A 21,753-nucleotide genomic window follows, 5' to 3' on the forward strand; every position below is an offset into this window, starting at 1 on the left:
AAGGCGGGGGTACCAAGCACCCCCCCCCCCCCCGCCAAAGTAACATGCACCACCAGCACAAGCCAACCCCTAGTAACGTGCACCACAAGAGCTCCCCTTTAGCCCACTTGGGTGGTGCACCATCAGCATTGGATTTAAGTTCTGTCAATCATGGAGGCTCAGCATCACATGTGGGCGTCACCTAGGGTGGTCTGCATGCAAATGCAGCCTGCCTAGGAAGGCATGCTCCTCCAGACAGACATCCACCCATAAAGGCACTTTGAGATTTGCATAACTCCTCCCAAGGTTTAGCCCACTGCTTGCATCAGGGCTGAGGGCTCTTGGGAGGAATACTAAAGGTGCCCATACACTGCTCGATTCTCGTACGAGAATTGCGGGAAATCCTGTGATCGTACGAGAATCGAGCAGTGTGAACAAGCCGAAAGTCGTACGATTTTTGGCTGGTTTGAACGGGGCTCGGGAGACAAATGCCGAACGGGCCGGTGTGCGCACGCGCACACTGCCTGTTCAGCATTGCGGTCATCGGAAGCCCGCCCCTCAGGGGGGCGGGCTTGCGATGATCGAGAGTACGATCTGCCTGTCCAAGATGGGCAGATCGTACGTTTTTTTCATCACTTTACAACCATCGCAAGACTAAGGTCTTGCGGTGGTTGTACAGTGTATAGCCACCTTAAGGCTGTGCTGTGATGGAAGCTATGTACAACACCCTGCTGGCCCCTTGTCATGATCTGCCTGCATTGCACAGGGACCTAGTGATGACATCACTAGGTCTAAAATAATGTATGTAATTAAAACAGAAATATTTTATTTACACATTTCTTTTCTTTTTCTCATTTAAAAAGGTTACAGGCTTTCCTTTTACACTGTTACAATGTCTATGTTGCAACAATACAGAGACACAATAAGAACTTGTATGAAATCACTATATTGTTAAGGGAAATTATTTTAAAAAATGGGGAGAAGGGTCCACAAATTGGGACAACCAAAACATAGAATTAATTGATGAAGATGAATGAATCCAGAGATCTCACATTTTCAGAAGCAGATTAAATTTCAGCATTTAAAAATCCCCTCCTGCTTCAGGGGAACATTCATGAGTAGACGGGTAGAGGTCTCAGTGTAAGGAAAAGCGGAATGGCGAATTGCCTAGCGCCGGGCGGCCTCTGCGAGCTGTCTTTGATTAAAGACTGTAGCAGATTTCACATCACTTCGGCCAATAAATAATACATTCCATATGTTGTCGAAGAAAGTGCGTCTCAGAACGGATGCATTGCTCCTACGCCCCCGCCCTATCCTACAAACACCAAATACCCACTAAACACAAGCGGGGCGTGCTTTGCTACCCAGGGACTGTCTATGAGGGGAGTCCAGATAATTAGATCCCTGCCCGGATTTATTATGAGAAAGCGGAAACAGATACTTCTTTGCTTAAAACAAAAATTGAGTTCATATGTCTGGCCCAGGTAACACCATGTGACTTGCTTTGTGGCTAAATTTAGGTTTGCTTAATACACAACATTCAAATCATAGCGAGCCTCATGCATTCATTCAGGGAGATTTTCCTTCTCATTTTCTAGCGATATGTTAGGTCTTAACGCCATAACCTCAGTGCTGTGTTGCTTCACCATAAGGCTCCCAGATTGGCAATGGAATTTATCTAATGAGCTAAGATCCTCTGTGTTGAAATGACATGGTGCAGAGGTGTTGATGTAGTGTTAAAAAATGTATTCATTTTCATTAGGATATATGCATTTAAGGTCCAACGTGGCCCCCGCCACTCAGATTGGCTTTGTACATTGTGTTTGTGGTTTAATGACAGCTCGATGACACATTTAGCAGGGGCACGGGCCACCCAAGTGTTTGGTCTGAGGTGCTGTTTATGAACGGCACTCCAGAAATATATGTCCACCTGCCCGCCATTTTTTTTACAATACAGCAGTAGGGAGGGGGTTAAGCATACCTCCCGACTGTTCCTCATTTTGGGGGACTGTCCCTCTTTTGGAATCAAAATGTTCTCCTTCTTCTTCTTCTTCTCTGTCTCCTTTTTCTCCATCTCCTCCTCCGTCTCCTCCTTCTCAGTCTCCTTCTTCTCCATCACCTCCTCTTTCTTATTCTTTTCCTTCTCCGTCTTGTTCTTCTTCATCTCCTTCTTTTCCTGCTCTGTCTCCTTCTCCCTCTCCTCCTTTTCCGTCTCTTTCTCCGTCTCGTTCTTCTGCTTCTCCTCCTTCTCCATCTCTTTATCCTTCTTTGTCTCCTTCTTCTCCTCCTCCTCCTTCTGCTCCTTCTCCATCTCTTTCTTCTCTTTCTCCTCCTGCATCTCCTTCTCTGTCTCCTTCTTCTCCTTCTCCTCCTTCTCCATCTCCTTCTTCTCCAATTCCTTCTCCTCCTCCTTCTGCATCACCTCCTTCTTCTCCTTCTGCTCCTTCTCCTTCCCCATCTTCTTCTTCTCCTCCTTCTCCATTTCTGTCTAATTATCTTTATTCTTCAGCATTATAAATATTATTATCATTATAATTGGGGATACACCGACGGCAATTTTTCGGTATCGAGTACGAGAACTGATATTTATATTTCGGTACTCTCCGATACCAAGTACCGAGACTAGGACTTCTGCTAGCAAGGAGCCGGCTTCCGGCAATCAAGCCCGGGAAGCCGGCTCCATGCTGTTTGGCCGGCTCCATGCTGATTGGGAAGGAAGATGGCATCCCAGTCAAACAGCATGGAGCCGGCCAAACAGCATGGAGACGCCTTCCTGGCAAATCAGGAAGCCAGGCGGCTATTCATTACCAGCTCCAGCTTCCTGATTGGCAGGTAAGCTGGTTCCATGTTTCCTTGCAGCACTGCCAGTCAGAGGAAATCTCCCTCTGACCGGAAGTTCCAGTATCGGGGGTAAGTATTGGAGCATTTGGGTGAGTATGAGTACGAGTAACCTAATATAACCATATTATAACCACATATTTCTATATTAAATCTCCATAAATTCTATCCCGCTCCCAATAACCAGATCCATCTAGAAGTTTGCCAATGTACTTGTTGAAGATGGTACTTCCTGACACAATTTCACTCAGCCCTGTGAATATACACCTCCTTGTGTCACCACTCTCACAGAGCCCACCTTCTGTACTACAACTCAACATCTGAACAATGTAACATCATTATTGCTTGCTGGAAGCAATACATGACGGAATATGTAGTCTTGAGAAATCAAGATTGCATGCAGATGTTACTCCTGTCCTCTCCCTGTAACGTGGCCAGCGCCAGGTAGTATTAACACACCAGGAGTTGGAAGATGGCAAGGACACTTATTCATGACCTTACACTATAATCAGGCACTTCATGTCCCATTAACACCTTTTGCAAGGAGAGGAAAAGAGACCGGCTCATTGGGGACACAGAGTTCCAATCCTTCCCAGCTCAGTCTAAAACTAAATAATAAAAAGAAAAAGTTGGAATTAAGCTTTAAAAGTATTTTCACTTTTTTTGTGTTCCCAACTCCTACACAAGAATAAAATTTGTTTCATCTGTTGCATTTAAATAAATAATATTTTTGTAATTAATATCGGGTGTTCTATTCCACCCAGGCTGTCTAGTTATAGGAATAAATCTTGCAGCGGTTGGGCTGCTCTACAAAGAGAAAGCAATCTTATCAAAGGAAACTCCAGCAAGGTCTGTGTGTCTGTGGTTGTTGTGGGTCTGCCTATGATGAATGGGATGCTGGTATTTGTACAGCAGCCTCAGATGACAAGCTGTGATGGATAAGCCCTGTGATGGTGGAGCTGGTCCCTCCTCATTTTATAGATATCTTCCCAGAGTTTCACTGAGCCATTGCAGTCTTAATCTGCACATCTGTAACGGAATATGTAAGAGCAAGCTTGCAAAAATGTCACATGTAAATTAACTGTAATCCCAGCAACAATGAATTATAATATGCTGTCACTAAGAATACAATGTATGTTCCCTTTAAGCAGATGCATGTGTGCGGCTTCTGAAAAAGGAAAAAGAGAAGATAAATTAAAGTAAAGAAATGGGAAAACCTGGGCTCAGCATCCTTTTAATACTTTACAATTTCCTCTAAAACTTTGCTTTTCATGGCCACAGCAGGAGGATCTGGAACGCATTATTAGCCGGAGTACATGCGTTTGTTATAAAACATTTCTGATTTTTAGAAGCACACATGTTCCACCAAAGTGTTTTCTTTTTGTTCGAGGGAAAGGATTATTTTTGCTGCAAACCCCAGATGCATGACTCATGAAAGAATTCAGCGATTTTGTTTCTCACGCACACAGGTTCTTTCTGATTTGCTCTTTTTTTATGTCTCAATACGGTAGTACACCGCAGCAAAACATTAAAGTTTAAAATGAGGGTGGATGGCAGCTGGCTGCTGAAAGGCTCTAAAGTCTCGTTTACACCAGAAAATACCTGGAAACACATGCATATCACGTACAGGTTGAGATAGATGGACGTGCATTTTTGCTACACATTGCAGCACAACTTTTGCTTGCAGTCTAAGAGTGAAGAGTGTTTATAGCTTTCCATGGAATGGTAATGGTTTAATGGTTTTGTGATAACGCATGAGAGATATTTTTACACACAAACACAATGCATAGGTCTGTTGGGTCAATGGATCTGCCCCAACCTAGCTGTTCCCTGATGTCATGCATGTGGCTGTAGACAGCATGGTGAACGTATGACAACAATGAAATCATATGAAGGTTGGAAGCCCCAGATCCAAAATGAGTTAGATCCAAGAGTGCAGAAAAAAGTCTTTTGGAGCTGATGGAGCATTTGTTTGACATAGAGCGATAATTGTAACTGGTTACGTAATAGAGTCCAAGATCATCCCTGTTCATCCAGCACATTGAGCCCTAATAAAGAATGCTCCTCAAAATCCCAGATCCAAAATCGGTTGAATCCAGCAGTGCCCAGTAAAGTCTATTGGAGCTGCTGGAACCTTTGGTTGGCATAGAGCAAAAACTGTAACTTGTAACCCAATAGAGTCCAAGATCATCCCTTTTCAACCAGCACATTGAGCCCTAATAAAGGATGTTCCTCAGAACCCCAAATCCAAAATCAGGTGGATCCAACAGTGCCCAGTAAAGTCTATTGGAGCTGCCAAAGCCTTTGGTTGGCATAGAACAATAATTGTAACTGGTTACGTAATAGAGTCCAAGATCATCCCTGTTCATCCAGCACATTGAGCCCTAACAAAGAATGCTCCTCAAAAACCCGGATCCAAAATCAGTTGAATCCAGCAGTGCACAGTAAAGTCTATTGGAGCTGCTGGAGCCTTCGGTTGGCATAGAGAAAAAACTGTAAGTTGTACCCCAATAGAGTCCAAGATCATCTCTTTTCAACCAGCACATTGAGCCCTAATAAAGAGTGCTCTTCAGAACCCCAGATCCAAAATCAGTTAGATCCAACAGTGCACAGTAAAGTCTATTGGAGCTGCTGGAGCCTTTGGTTGGCATAGACAATAATTGTTACTGGCTAACCAATAGAGTCCAACATCTTCCTTTTTGAACAAGCACATTGAGCCCTAATAAATGGGGCCCTTAACAACCCCAGGTCCAAAATCAGTTTGATCCAACAGTGCACAGTAAAGGTTGGCATAGAGCAATAATTGTAACTTTAAGGCCAACATAGTCTAAGATCATCCCATTTCAACCAGCAGATTGAGCCCTAATAGAGGGGGCCCTTCAGAACCTCAGATCCAAATTGAACCCTAATAAAGAGTGGGGGGCTTTTAGAACTCCAGATCCAAAATAACTTGTAACCCAATAGAGTCCAAGATTTTCCCTTTTCATACAGCACAATGAACCCTAATAAAGGGGGCTCTTCAGTAACCACTGAAACGTGTCGGCTTGTCTTTTTGGATCTTCATGGTTCAATAAATATACTAGGACTGTCAACTATTACTGGCGCCCTCCTTCACCTACACCTCGTTGACCAATAACATCACAGGCTCCAACCTATTTCAAAAGCGACACATGGCAAATGGGTGTGAGCCCGAAGGGTAGGTGTCACAATGGAACAAAATAATATGTTATGTGATGGGAGGAAGGCTGTTTTTTTTTAAATTTAGATTGGAGTTCTGATTTAAAGCTGGACTCTGGACAAACAGAGCAAATACAGTATATGATAAACATACTATATGAGAGCTGTTTTACCCAAAGGGTTTCTATTTCAGTCCATCCAGTCCTGAGATTGATACAGCCCTGCCACAGAGAAGAGTTGTATCTGGATGGGGAGGGGACCTGATCTTTCTCTGAATCAGTGTCAATTTCAAGTGATAAGGTAAAATGCAGATGTCAGCACTTACAACCATTGCCATGTTGCTCTCCTTCCAGGGCCGTGGTTGATTTTCATGCTTACGCTCCAGGTTTGGATTTTCAGGTGCCTCCTTCCCCTTGCAGGGTTCCCTGGAGACACCTTGTGTGCACGCTCCCGCTGGCACTACGTATGCCGCCTCCTTCTCCTGCTCCATAGGACATAGTGCCGCTCTCCTCCCTCCTCCAAGCGAGTGAGGGACTCACGGTGCAGCTCGAGCCTGTGCTCGCCCTTGTATAGGCTCCATGTGACGTAATCGGGGCATGCACTCCCTTAACCGGAGTAGAAAACCTGGAGCCTTTAGTACTACTTTCATCTACAGGTCTCCTCCCCACTCCCAACCTGTGACTGGACAGTAAAAGGAAAAGCAGCAGACTGATGAGCTTATCTCTCCATCACTCTTCTCTCCCCTCCTATCAGCAGGGCCAGATTTCCCACAAGGCCAACCAAAGCCCGGCCTCGGGGCAGCAGGGAGTAGAGGGGCAGCAGGGGTGTGGAATTCCTATGTCCTGATGCCCGGGACATGCAGTTTCAGGCGCCCGGTGAGTAGCTATTTTCTACATTTAACCCTGCTTTGGGCAAGCCGAGCTAAATGTACAGCGGGGAAGCCGCCGCTTGTTTTGTACAAGTGATCCCAGCGATGTCGCCGAGATCAATTTTATGCAGCCTGCAGGTCTGCCATTCTCAATGGGGGGGGGGGAGATTTGTGGGGGAGGGGGGCGCATTGAGGAACCTGGCCTCGGGGCAGCAGAGAGAGTAAATCCGGCCCTGCCTATCAGCATGTGCTTGGCATTGCAACGCACCTGACTGGCTCCTTGTGCTGCTTCTCCTTTCTCCCAGTCTGGGCTCTGCTGTACAGGGATTTCAAGAGGCTGATACCAGCTCACATTCAGGTACTTACACTGGTTTTTTTAGGCTGTATTGATGATTGCAGAGCTGCATTATTTGTGCCTTTGATATCTGACTGGGGTTCAGCTAATGAAACGATCACATATATCTAAAATGCATTAAAATTAGAAAATCCATTATTTTTAAAGGAAGCCGTATAAAATCTGTTCCCCGTTGTGTAATCTATTGGGGACACAGCAGTTGGCAGGAGTTTTGTCAATGATGGAATGCACGTGGTAGAAGGTCTCATCTAATTATAGTCAATCTTTATTGTACAAGCAGAACATACGACGCGACGGTAAGGAAAGGAAATAGAGTGTGGATCCATCCGGCTGACAGCCCCGTATATTTCATAGGATCATCAGTGCGGCTTCTGACAGAGAACAAATCAGGCGATAATGAGACCGGGACGTATGATGTAGGAAAATTTGCTGCTTTCAAAATAAGTGTCAGGAAGCTGAATAAGAATGTCAGTTCTTGACGACGCTGAATACAAGAGTGAAAGATAACGAAAACATCAACCCGTAATTGAAATTTGCACGGTTGGAGTTCTTAAAGTAGCATCATACGCTCAAACCTTTCAGATCAAACAAATCTATATTACCCAGCAAAGTATTTATTTACGTTGTTGCCCAAGAACTTACAGTCATCATGTTTCTGAACAGCTCCAACTCTTTCAGCTCGGCTTCCCTGAACTTCCTGTCCAGTACAAGATCACACGGGAGGGTGCAGTGTGCAGCAGCTGTCCATCTACTAGCTTGGAGAAGAGAGGAAGAAGGGAAAAGAGCAGGGGAGTGGTTTGCCTTTGTCTGTGTGTTTGTGGAGACACACACAGCTTACTAGCACACACAAGGGTGGCTCCATAGGACCCTGCAAGGGAAAGGAGCCTCCCTAAAATAGGATCACAGTGCTCAGGGGATCAGCTGGTTCTGCAGGAAAGTAAAACATTTAAACATCAAGAAGCAGCATCCATTGTAACTGATTTCATCAGCAACCTTTTGATTTTAATATTGCTTTAAGGAAACTGTAAAAAATGTATCAAGGCAGCTGGACTTGCTGTATTTTTCTTGAAGACCTTCCTTAGAGTCTGTGAATGTTCTCATTCATCCAGGTTATGGTATAGCTTCAAAAAATATATCAAGGCAACTGGACTATTTTTCATGAAGACGTTTCGCAGGTCATCCAACCGACTTTCTTAAATTCAGAATTCGAAGCTAGTTGGGTGACCACTGAAACGTCTTCAAGAAAAATACAGCAAAAGTCCAGTTGCCTTGATTCACTTTTTAAAGATACACCATGACCTGGATGAATGAGAACCTTCATAGACTACAGGGAAACCCACACACTGGAGCATGAAAGAGAGGTTGCGCAGCTTAGCACAACGTGACAAGTGGCAGCTATCATACACTTGAAAAAGTCCCCCATTAGACTTGATAAGACTCAGCTGACCTTAAAACCTAACTTCAGTTTCAGCACCTTGTAGTCCACATTGATACATAGAAGAGATAACAGAGCTCAGCACTACATGAATGAGCGTCTTGTCTTTTTTAGAGCACAATGCAGTCTGGTGTTCAGCGGATGAGACAGGCCGGGAGAACAAGAAAGGAAAAGAATTGTGCAGAGGGACAGCATGATAGGGGGAGAAGGGGAGCTGGACACAAAGAGTTAAACGTTTAGTCAGAGAAAGGGTAGAAGGAGAGTTCAATTACCGGATTGGACAAAAGTTAATTTCGGTACTTCCTAAAGTAGATGTCCTGGCGGGACTTCATAAAATGTGGTCCATGGGGAACTGGAGGAAGTTTCCAGTTGAAAAAGTTGCAGATGGCCAAGAGTTTTTCCCTCTCACCCCACTGTTTTTCGTCATGGTTTTGGATCTTTGTGTCTCTCTGCCCGTCCCTTTTGCCAGTAATTTTGGTGGTCTGGATGACTGGTGTATTGGAATAATGGTTGGGGGCCCAGGTGTGGTGTCCTTTAAGTAGTGATCAATTGGTTGTAACCGCTTAGCTCTGGGTTGAAAGTGTCTGCGGTCGAAATATATTTTCTCTGAGGTGGTGGTGTTGCTGCTGGGGACCCATCGTTAGATATCTGAAGCTGCAGACACCAGTTATGGTTGGCTTTTGGTTACCTTATGTGCCTTCGAGGACCTGGAAACCAGTTGTTTTTGTATTATTACGTTTTGATAATAATTGGTTATTTATGGATGAAAGTTCGGCAGGGCGGGACTTCCTAAAGTGTGGTGCATGCGGAGGTGAAGGAAGTTTCTAATTAAAGAAGTTGCAGACGGCCGAGAGTTTTCACCTCCCACCCACCCCATTGTTTTCGTCCTAGTATTGGATCCTTGTGTCTCTCGTCACAGCAGTCATTTTGGCGGTTTGGCGTCCTTGAAGGTTGTCTGGAGGGCAGGTTTATTGGAATAATGCTTGGGGACTCATCCGAGGTGTGGTGCCCTTTAAGTGGTGGTCAATTGGTTGTGACCACTTGGGCTGAAAGTGTCTGTGGTCAACAGATATAGTCCCCCGAGGTGATGGTGTTGCGCCTGGGGGCCCGTTTTTAGTTATCTGAAACTGCAGACACAGGTTATGGTTGGCTTTTTTCTTACCTTATGTGCCTTCATGGGCCCGGAAACCAGTTGTTTAATGATATAGTTGTATTATTTTGTTTTGATAGTATATGGTTATTTATGGATGAAAGTTCAGCAGGGCGGGACTTCCTAAAGTGTGGTCCATGCGGAGGTGGAGGAAGTTTCCATTTGCAGGGGCCCATAGTTAGATAAATGTAGTGTAGTCAAAGCGCTATGAACGGATACTGGTACTTGAGTGTTGTATATGTGAGATTACTAGGGGTGCTGCCCCACTTCAGTCAGGGGAGACTGTAAAACTGGAATATAAAAAGAACAGAGGGGCGCCCAACCTAGTGCAGATTATTTTTATTTAAAAGACACAAAGAAACCAGTTGTTTAATTATATAGTTATATTACTTTGTAGTGGCTGCTGTGACCTTTTTGGACTCCATACAAGTATAATGTGAATTCTTGAGAGAAATTGGCTGAAGGGTGGGGGGTTTTCAAGCAAGTTAAAAAGGTGGTTTTGGTTTAGACAGGACACCTCTGAAATACCCCTGTCATGCTACTGAAGACCAATTATTTCACCGAGGTCTAAACGCTGCTGCTGCACAGACACAGTAATGCATCCCCGTAATATGATGTGAATCAGAAGTCCCCTTTTCTTTTCTCCGCATGAGAAAACCAACCTACAAATTAACTTCAGGTCACGGCTCGGAACACGGAAATTACATGATATTATCTAGATATGATCTAAAACTCCATGCGTCTTTTGTTCCTGTCCCGACTACCTAGATGAGTTAATTAGAGGCTTTAGCGGCCTTTCGAGGGCTGTTGACTAGCTGGATCACTAGATTTGCTTTAATATTTAAATTAAAACGCAATTACCCAATTAACTAAGCATTACGAACTATTAAACAGCCTCTGTATTCCTATGGAGAAAAAATAATGGTGCAGATTAATATCAGGTTATACTGTTCCAGCTCTCACTTTCTCTATACCCCCCTGCAGTGCAAAACACATCAGCTTACAAGTCTGCTTGAATTAACTCCTAACATGGCACAATATACATCAACAGGATTATTTTCTAAAAAAAAAGAAACCTTTCCTTTATCATTTAAATGCCATGCTTGAACAGCAGTCAGGTGACTATGCTTAGGCTGAGATGATGTCATCAGTCTGCTGCGGACACAATGAAGCATTTTACTCTCCCAGTGGTCTCTCAGACTATACATTGTAATAAGGCATAAGGTGAGAGGCTGCAGCAGGGGCAGATCTGTGTCAGGTGTTTGTGAGCACAGCCATGGACTGACCAGGCAAGACATGATTCTCTGAGCCGGCATCTCAGTGACCCTGGATGATGCCTGAACAAAGATGGCTCCGTCCATCTGGAGAGGAAAGCTGATGAAGGCATTGTCAGGTGGAGGACTGTGATCTCTGTGAGAGGTAATAAATACCCCAAAGTTTTACACTTACACATTACTTAGAATGCATGGACTTTACATGAAAAATACCTCTGATACTAGTTGTGCTTCAACCCTTTCCCTGCCATCGATGTCAGGCATACAGCGGAACAGAGCCACTTACAGCTGTCCGGTCAGTAAGCTTTACATCGGCTACATTCCCTTCCACTATAAGCTCATGGCCTCATCAGCAACCATGAACTCATAACAGAAGGGTTCCCTAGACTATTCTGACTAGTGAATAGCTGTGATCAGTGGCTAAGAAGCCCCTAATCGCAGCTATTTATTACAAATATAAGCAACCCCCTGTCCCGACACTGAGGTCTTTTATAATCTCTGAAAGCGGAACTCCGGGAATTACAAAAATGAACCCTTCCTTATAGTTGGGTTAAAGTGCCATGGCCGAAACTGTCACAGGAGGCAGAGCGGTGCGGGAGCAGAGCGCTGGGAGCAGCCGGCATCTCTGCTCCCCGCACCACTCAGCCTCCTGTCACAGATCAGGAGAGCGGTGGTGTGGGCGGAGACAGCTGCCATTGCTGTCGCAGGAGGCTGAGCTCTCCTCCTGCACCTCCCCACCCAGCCTCCTGTGACAGCTGCCAGGAAGGAGAGCGGTACAAGCAGTCAGTGATCAGTGATCGCTGAGTGTTTGTAAATAATTGAGGACAGAGTATGGTTACTATATCCTCAGTTATGAATGAATGGGAAGTGATCTACATCACCTCCTGTTCATTCATGATTGTGGTTATAGTAAATACACAATGTTCTCATGTTATGAATGAGCAGGAACACTCAGTATAGAGGATTCCTGTTCATTGATAACAGGGGCTGCAGAAAAAGAGACTAAGGACTGTATATAGATACCGTAGCAACAAAAAAAAGATAAACAAAACAGCTACAATAAATCCTTGAAATAAATAAATGCTTTACAAAACAGTGATATACAATAAAACAGACCCCGAACTGCTATAGTTTCCCTTTACAGGATATAATGAAATCAATTGCAAATTACAAAATGTCAGACTGTATGTATCTGGTGCTTCTCTTCTGACCATGGGCTGCAGAAGTACCTGCAATAAATGTTGCAAATCCCTCTAAAAACAGCTGACAGCAATACTCTCTGTTCATAGGAGGTGCATTTAATGGCTACGATGTAGTATGAAACTCACAGAAGTGGGCCTTTGGAAATTGAACTTGTTACTACAAGCCTTGGCCTTAATGCAACACTAGTTTTCTATTCCAAACAGGGGATCCAACAACAAAAGTATGTAAGTACAAAAGTAATCAGCTACTAATTCACATTACACATTTGTGACTGATGTCTTTGTTGGGAATTCAAGAACCAGCGCAGGAGAAGCAAAAGAGTGTATATGCCTTTTATTTTATTAATAAAAGAAAAGTAATAAAGTAATATAATAGATAAATATTATTTTAAAAAATGATGAACATAAATATAAAATAAGGATTCCAGTTCATTTATAACAGGGGCTGCAGAAAAAGAGATGGAGGACTTTGTGTCCTCAATCTCTTTTTCTATTTTAAAAGGGAAATATCAGGGGTCTGTTTTGACCCCTAATATTTCCACAAAGACCCTAAAAGTAAAGTTAAAAAATAAACATATTTCATAAAAATGAATAAATAGATAAAAATTAAATATTAAAACAAATTAAAAAGTTTATAAAAAAAAAATCTTTAAAACGCTAGAATGAAAAAAGAATTTCAGTTTCCGTTTCGGCCTGACCTTTTTTTTCATTTCAGATTTGTTTCCTTTTTGACATTTTCTTTTCGGTGCACCTCTAATTGATAAAAATGTAATTGAGGATATCATCTTTGATGGCAACATTTCACGAGCACGTGTTTCGTGAATCGACTCATTGACTTGATCTATTTATACAGATCTGTCTATCAGACTTAAAAGCAGGAAACATTTGTGGAAGGCATAAAGATGTAGAGATTTGTGTCCTAAAGAGGGACATTTGGGAGTTCTGCATGCGGCAGTGAAATGTCTCCGGCTCAACTACAAACAGACTAATTCTTTTCAGTCGTCTGTATATTCTGTCTGACACAATTGCGCTCCTAATATTGTTTTTTTAGGTGAATACCCAGGTGGCTCCTCTCAGGGAATTTCCCTTCGTGGAAGACTTGTCCCGACAAGATTTGTTTGACTTTGTTCAGTATAAAGTGTGAAGAGGGCCCACTTCAAACAACGGCGTCGTTGACAGTACTGCCGGCTCAAACATCACTCATCAGCATGGTTCTGCCTTTAATCCAAAAATATTTTCTGCTCACGCAAAGAAATCAACATTATTTATTAATTGGAATTAATTTCTCGGGTAGCTCAGGGATTATGTTAGAGATACTGTTTAAAAGAGGATCAGCGGCATCACTGGCTGGACAGGATGGAGGGTGACAGGACCAAAGAGGTGGCCTGACAGATTGTTCTTCCATTCTAAAAAAAAAAAAAAAAGTTGTATCATTACCATGCAGGCGTTCCTGCTAAGAAGCTGATATACACCGATCAGCAATACCGTTATGACCACTGAGAAGTGAATAACACTGATTATCTGGTTACAATGGCACCTGGAAGTGGGGGGATATATTCCAATGGTACCTGGAAGTGTGGGGGGGGGTAATATTAGGCAGGTGGTGAACATTTTGTCCCTGAAGTTGATGTGTTGGAAGAGTCTCTCTCCTCTTCCCCCACCTTCCCAGCATCGGTCGATGTCTCTCTCCTCTCCCCCCCCCTTACGTCGGCTAGTGTCTCTGTCTCTACCTTCACCTACGTAGTTGATTGGAAGGATTACCAGACGGAAGTGGAGAAGTGGACATCCAGGAACCCTGTGAGCTTTCTCCACTGTAAATAGAGGGGATTGTTTCCAAATGTATAATGCAACCAGGTCTTAATAAACTCAGGAAGATTAATTCCCTCTGGATGTTCAGGAACAACAATAGGGCGAAGGTTACTGCACTTCAGCCTGTTTTCCATATCTTCCATTCTTAAATAATGTGCATTCGATTTTAATCCCAGTTGGGCCACATCCTATTTTAGGACTATGGTGGCATCATCTGTCTTTCACTCGGCCCTCTAGTGCTTCATTTTCTGTAGTCCATATCTCAATAGGGTACTGTTCTCTTTAAGACTTATTTGTGATGAAAGCATGGAAGTGGTGGAATTTCTTTGTTAGCAGCCCACAGCAACTCCTCTAAGGTAGGCTCTACCTGTATATCTGCAGCAATAAGTGTGGCCAATTAGTGGAGCAGAAAGAGTCCTGAGTGGTAGGCCTCAGCTCCTCCTCGGCCTTGTCTGTCGTGTCTTCAGGGCTGACATGGGTGAGCTGTTTATTGGAAGCTCTGGTATATGTTCTGGGCAGTCAGGAGGGGCAGGGAGAGTAGTACCCCTTTTTTGCCCACTTAAGGAGGTTCTAGCTTGGCCATGGTATGTTTGCTCCTGGTGGCAGTGGAGCCGCCGCCATCTTGTGCTGAGAAGCCCTACTGAAGCCTGTGCTGAGAAGCCCTGATTTTTATTAGTCATCTCCTTAGTCATCTCCTTAGTCATCTCCTTGATAGGACTCACCACAGGGGGAAGGCAGTTAGCAGAGTGGTAAATGGTGGTGGAAGCCTGGGCAACAGAATTAGCAACGGGAACTCTCTTCCTTGTAACCAAGTACATGGATGCCTTTCCCCTGAAAATTTGAAAACCCTGAACTTCTTTTCCTTCATTCTTGCACCACTTTGGTGACCACTATTGAAGCCAGTAGTGGGATGAAAGCACTGAAACATTCGCTTTTAAGAAAGCATGGCTACACATGACAACGTCCATATGTGTATCCTCACGGGTTCCCTTTAAGTGTCTTCAGCAATTTTGTTAACAAGATGCGAAGGACGGAAAAACTGCATTCAGAAGCTCTTCCCACTGGCGACAATGTGACAAAATTATAACAGACATCACCTGTGTTCCGGGGGCAGCTGATGGGATCGATTAGCGAAAAAGTCATCCCAGATCAAACAGAACTTTTACTGATCACAGGGATTGGTCGTACACCCGGGACTGGCACTTAGCATGCTAATATATGAATGTGATGAATTATTTCCCCAAAGGACACCAGCTGCTCTGTCAGGCAGGGAACAGATGGTATTCGGTGGAAGAATTAGGAGATAACACAGCAGGTACATTCGCCCTGACTTCACACGGGTCAAGAAAAGCTGGTTAGCGCTTATATGTCTCACAGATGGAATTGTATGCCCACAGCATCATTAACTTCTCTCAGCCTAGAATTGTTGTAGTATAGTACAATGGTTAACACAAGAGAATTTATTGACATTGTATATGACGATGGCATGACTGTAGCTCAGAACAAATGGCACTTTGTACAGAGAAGCTAATGTTTTTAAAGCTGGCTCCACACCTTTGTGTTATGGTAATGAGCTGTATATGTATGTTTCCTTAATGGCACCCCAATGCACCTATACAGTATAAACAAAGGAAACCACATGTTATCGCACCACATTGCACACATGTGCATTAAGAGCAAATAGTCTGACACACCGGAACGTGCTTCAAGACACTTCAATGTAAGCATTAATAAATACATAGATGGGAAGGGACCCTAAAGATGGGTATACACACATGCCATGAGTGCATTGGTCATGTATTTTATCTGTCAGTAGATCACTGCCAAGAGGAAGTTAAAGTGACATTAAAGGATTTTTTTTCCCTCCCCCCAATGTTAGTGTCAGGACTTACCTTAAATGATGCCTCTTAATCTGATCATCTGCTTCCTTACTGTTGTTTTTAGCTTTCCATCCAGCGCTGGGTGTCGGTCTCCGATCCAGCGCTGACTCCTCTGTCCTCCTCTTCTCTGCTGTCCCGCGGAGTCTGTGCGGGTGCACGCTGCTCCATAGACTTACCTTGTGTCTCTCCTCGTCTCCCGGCCGAATATCCCCAAGATCCATTACGGCTGCCCGAGACTCTTCAGATGTTCGGACAAGAGCGTGTGGCGAAGACACAGATAAGTTTAAACCTGCTCAAAAGGTTTTGTTTTTTTTTAGTTTTTTTCTATCTCTACTGCTTGCTAGCCATAGATATATGCAAAAAAAACACGTGTGTTTAATAACCCTTTACAGGAAAGGAGGAACTCTTCTCCTCTTTCTGTTGTTTTTTTTATCCCTACTTAACTCTTTTGCACTCCGCTGCCAAACACTGGGTCCTGCGCTGCCATCTTCCCTTTCTACGTCATCTGGAACCAGTTGTCCCTTCCAGGTTCTTACAGCTGGCCCCCACCAGGTGTGCCTTCCGGCTGATGTGTCTCTTCTCCTGCAGCCTCCTGGCATATGCAATGGAGATATTTCAGGAGGCTGCAGGACATGTCATTCTTACCTAGAGAAGAGACTGCAAAAAAAAAGTCAGCTTTTTCTATATTGCATTTGGGTTGCAGCCGGGGAAAGTTTGTTCTGGGAGTGAACGTTTGCTTTAAGGAACACTTTGCCACATAGTGATACTTCAGCTATAGGTGGAGTCTGGTGGGTCAATTGACCTCCTAGTTTTCAATATCTCTTAGAAAGTCTAGCATCAAGCTTTAAAGTGACGCTACACTCAATAGTTAAATCTTAAAAATACACTCAAGTATCTTACAAATATGTATCTTATGTGTGTATCACTCGGCGGTAGATCCTCAAATCATCTCTGGATTGGTGCTGACACTGTCCTTCCTTCAGGAGGGGGGCTACTTTTGTTCCACAGGGTCCCTGTGTGTGTTGCAAAGTAGTCACCACTCCAAGCTCGCTCCAGGGATGGACTATAATCTCAATACAAATTAGTAACCTAAACATGAGATTGTAGTCCATCCTGCGAGTGAGCTTGGAGCAGGGACTACTTCACAACACACACACAGGGACCATGGGGAACAAACGTAGCCACTCTCCAGAAGGAAGGACAGTGTCAGCACCAATTCAGAGATGATTTGAGGATCTACCGCCGAGTGATACACAAAAAAGATACATATTTGTAAGATACTTGAGTGTATTTTTAAGAAGGAAGATACATTTTTGTTAATAGTTAAGGTACTTGAATGCATTTTTAGGGTTTAACTCCTGAGTTCAGTGTCATTTTAATTTCCGACTTCCGACTGCTTGGTCAAAAAAAAAAAACATGTGTTAGTAATTCTAAGAAACATACCATTAAAAAATGGGACTTTAAGTGTACCAATATTCGAGATTATATTAAGAAAATATTAAAAAAGCTACATAGTTTCATTCCTTAAAACTTTATTTAGGTCACATAAGAATATTTTCCACTTCAAAACTCTTTTTTGTTATACAAAAGTATCTCCAAGTACAATAACCTCCTACTGTGCCAAAGTTTCCCGCTCGGCTCACAGAAATTGTATCTACTTGTTAATAACAAATATTCAATTATCTTTTGATTTTCAAGCTGATACTTGCAGAGGGGAAGAGGCCGCTTCTTAACATGTTTCCTAGATATTAAATGCACTTATTCAGGAGATGAAAATGATTTTGTAGATCTACTACCTCCTTTTTATCTCCTGGAGACACACAATTAATTTCTGGGAAACGTGTTGAGAAGTGGTCCTATTCACTAGAAAACAAGTAGATAACATTTCGATGAGCTGAGAGGGAGGCTTTGAGGCAGTAGGAGGTTTTATGTATTTGGAGATACTTTTTAAAAGCGAAGAACAAGAATTGGAGTCATAGACAGCCAACCTATTTTTTCTCTATTCAAAACTGGAAAAAAAAAAACATTTTTGGATATGGTTGAGCTTTAAGAATCGCTGTGATTTTAGATACTGAACGCCAACCCCCTTTGCCTTCTATATGTGCAATACTTGGTGTCAAATCCCTAACTGTGCACTGATGGTTTTGCTACAGTATATGGTCAACATTTGTGGACACCTGACCATCAAACCTAAATGAGTGCATTCGACATCTCATTCTAAAACCATTCATTAATATGAAGTCCCATTCCACCCCTTGTGGCTATAACAGTCTCCAGTGTCCTTGGAAAGATTTTCACAAACTTTTGGAGTATGCCTGTGGGAATATAAGCCCATCCACTTACGTTGAACATGTAAGCTGCAGAAAAGTTTGGTTCGGTTCGAATATTTAGCTGTTACAGGATTCAGATCTGAAATTCAATTTGGTTCAGGTTTCGGAATTTTTGTTTCGGATGAGTTTACGAATATTCGTTGCGAATACCACAGAAAACCATATACAGATATTAATACTAAAGCTGAGGCTCCCAGAGCTGAATGTCATTCGGAAGCCTTTGAATGCAATTCGGAAAATCGGATCCCAAATGCCATTCGGGTCTAGGAGTCGTATACATATTTATTAAAGCTGAGGCTCCCAGACCCGAAAGGCTTTCAGGAGCTCCCAAATGCAATTCAGAAATTCAGATCCCGAATACCATTCGGGTCTAGGAGCCATATACATATATTACTAAAGCTGAGGCTCCGAGATCCCGAATGCAAGTCGGAAATTCAGATACCGAATGCCATTCAGGTCTAGAAGCCTCAGCTTTAGTATTATATGTATATACTGTATATGGATCCCATATTGCCTTAACGGTAAATTCCCATTCAGACCCATTCGGATGCATTAAAGCAAAAACCACATCTGATTGGCCATAAAAGTCACATGTCCGATTCAGTTTAGTTTTTGAACGAAATTCAGACGGGATCCGAAATTTGTAAACGGAATTTGGGATTCGGATGCATTGGGATTCGGAAATTCAGGAGTATCCAAATGTCCGAATTTTGGAAAAATCATCCAAATTTAGATTCAGAACGAAATGAATCACACATGTCTACTCCAAGGTGTTCAGCAGGGTTGAGGTATATGGTTATTGCAGGCCCAAACTTTAAGGAGGCACTTTGTAAGTGGTGTATTACTCATAGCAGCCAATCGGTTTTGCCCTTCCAATTCCTATACTGCACTGGTTTAAGGAAAGGAAGAATCTGATTGGTAGCTATGCGCAATGAAGCTTGTCTGGGACTGTTATTCTCTCCGATACACTGATAAATGAGACCCTTTAATCATCCACGCTCAAGCAACTTCCTTTGTGTAATACATTACAATTTTCCACCCAGAAGAAAGCAGCATCAGATAATATGCGATAAGATATATATGCTGATTATGAAGGTTAATAACAGGAATGCAAGTGTTTGGCATTAATCTCCAAATGTTAAATTGCAGCTGTGATAAAATAACGATGCTGTTCGTTTATCCACCACAGCACAGAGCTCAGGTTAGGCAGGAAGGTCAACCAGTTAGTTAGAGAGCCCTTCGCACCGTAACCCCGCTAAATTGATTTCCTTACATCCATAATCAGAGAATTGAATGCAGGACGGAGGTGGTGCGAAATTATAATGAAACACAATTTTCTGCTAATAAAAATATACATGAGGATGTCTAACAAACGTGTTGGTCAGGTGTTTGCTGCAATCAACAATCGAGTTCAAGGATAGAAAAATATGGGTCATAATGCATGGAGCTTGTGCAATTATACAAGTCCTGTGTATGAGATCCCTCTTGCCTTAAAAGCCAACTCTGGGCAAATGTTAAAAAAAAAGTAACCCCAGCTGTTGACGTTTGATATAAATAAGCAGTTCTCGCTGTAAGACACTCACTTCCTCTTAATCATTTGTCCCCTGCAGTACCTCTTCTTTGCCACAAGATGGCCTTAGTCTTCCAGGTTGAATGATGCCCAGCATCCTATAACCTAGAGGATTGAGCACATACTGTGAGTGCAGGGCGCCATGGCCCACCGCTTGAGGGGGCATCACCACAGCACCCTGCACTCACAGTTTAGTGATGTAGAAAGCAGTCCTGATGCCATCACATCAGCGTTTTTCTCTGCTTCAATGAGGACTGCCACCATGGAGAGAAAATCTCAAGAGGAAGAAGACCCTGTGCATCACTTCTTTCAAAGCCATTAAGGCTTTGAAAGAAGGTAAGAATTAAAAATAATATATAATGAAGAGGGCCTTCAAGGGGGAAATAGGGTGATACTTGACAGCAGGGAGGCCGGGCCCAGGGTTGGACTTCGAAGTTACATAGTTAGTCAGGTTGGTGAAGGATGCATAGATCCACAGAATAGAGGTGAAGGATGCATATAGCCACAGAATGGATGAAGCAGAAGCAGTGATATTCTTGCACTGCAGGTCCTGAGGTGCAGCTTTCTCTCCAGCAAGAAGAACAGTGAGCAGCTTACTAGTGACATCACCAAATCTCATTCCAAATCTCCAGCAGTGCCTTAGATGATCTCACGCAACAGATAAACAGCTATGAGGCCACAAAACAGGCATGTATAGTTATGAAGTGCACCACTACTCTTCAGGAATTCTACTGCTTAGGCCCAATTAACATTTTTAGAGGTTCCTTGTAAAGCAGAAATTATTTGTTTTTTTTTTAGTTCAGGTCCACTTTAAGTGAGCCAACAAGCCTCACTTTGGCAACTTAAGAAAAATTGAGGCTTCACATGAAATGGTCATAGACCACATGTTTTTATAGCCCTTTGTTATAAGCTGTGATAGGGTTGAAGCAAACTTTATAGTGAAGCATTGCAGTCAATAACACTTGTTCTTAAAGTGACATTAAACCCTCAGATTTTTTAACATAAACCAATACTGTAATGTGCGCCTTACTGTAATCCATGGTAGTTTCCCTTCTCTTTGCTGCTCTTCCTTTTAAATCCTCATGTCTTCTCATGCTTGGGGAGAACTTCCTTTTTCACCTCAGGGCCTCTTCCTGTAGTGCTGGCTCAGGTTACAACCCTATACAAACGGATACACAGACACCGTGTATCCATTCCTGAGACAAGGCAGTCTGCTGCAAAACAGAAGTTCTGCAGAGCATGAGAACAGATACAGATTTAAAAGGAAGAGCAGCAAAGAGAAGGGAAACTACCATGGATTACAGTAAGGCGCACATTACAGTATTGTTTTTTGTTAAAAAATCTGAGGGTTTAATGTCACTTTAACTAAGCCATCTCATAATAGACAAATACCTGCATAATGCCCTAATGAAGAATGCATTCTTCCGAGCCTTTAAGTCAGGGGTAGCCAAACTCAGGCCCTCCAGCTGTGGTAGAACTACAAATCCCATGAGGCCGGAGAGAGGTGCATCATGGGATTTGTGGTTTCACCACAGCTGGAGGGCCGGAGTTTGGCTATCCCTGCTTTAAGTAAACTCTTATATTCAGAAGTAAAAGCTCCTTAAGCAGCAATAACCATCATCAGATTCCGACATTTCTAGTAGCTGCATCAGAGTTTGCTAGGAAGAATAAGCATTCCTCTTTACAAAACAGTTTCAGTCCACTGGCATTTCTCAGATTCCCTAAATGAGCAACTAAATTCACAGCATCCCAGTTGGGTTGTGGTCTGCATTGTAGCTTGTCCATTGCAGAACAAAATGTCTCTTTTGTTGCTCTCATGTTTGGATTACTTCTGTGTTTAAAAGGCCCATTGTGTTGTTTTACCGCCCATCCTCTCTAAAGCCTGA

This window comes from Nanorana parkeri, unplaced genomic scaffold (genome assembly GCF_000935625.1).
Source record: "Nanorana parkeri isolate BGI_ZX_2015 unplaced genomic scaffold, ASM93562v1 scaffold891, whole genome shotgun sequence".
NCBI classification, from domain to species: domain Eukaryota; kingdom Metazoa; phylum Chordata; class Amphibia; order Anura; family Dicroglossidae; genus Nanorana; species Nanorana parkeri.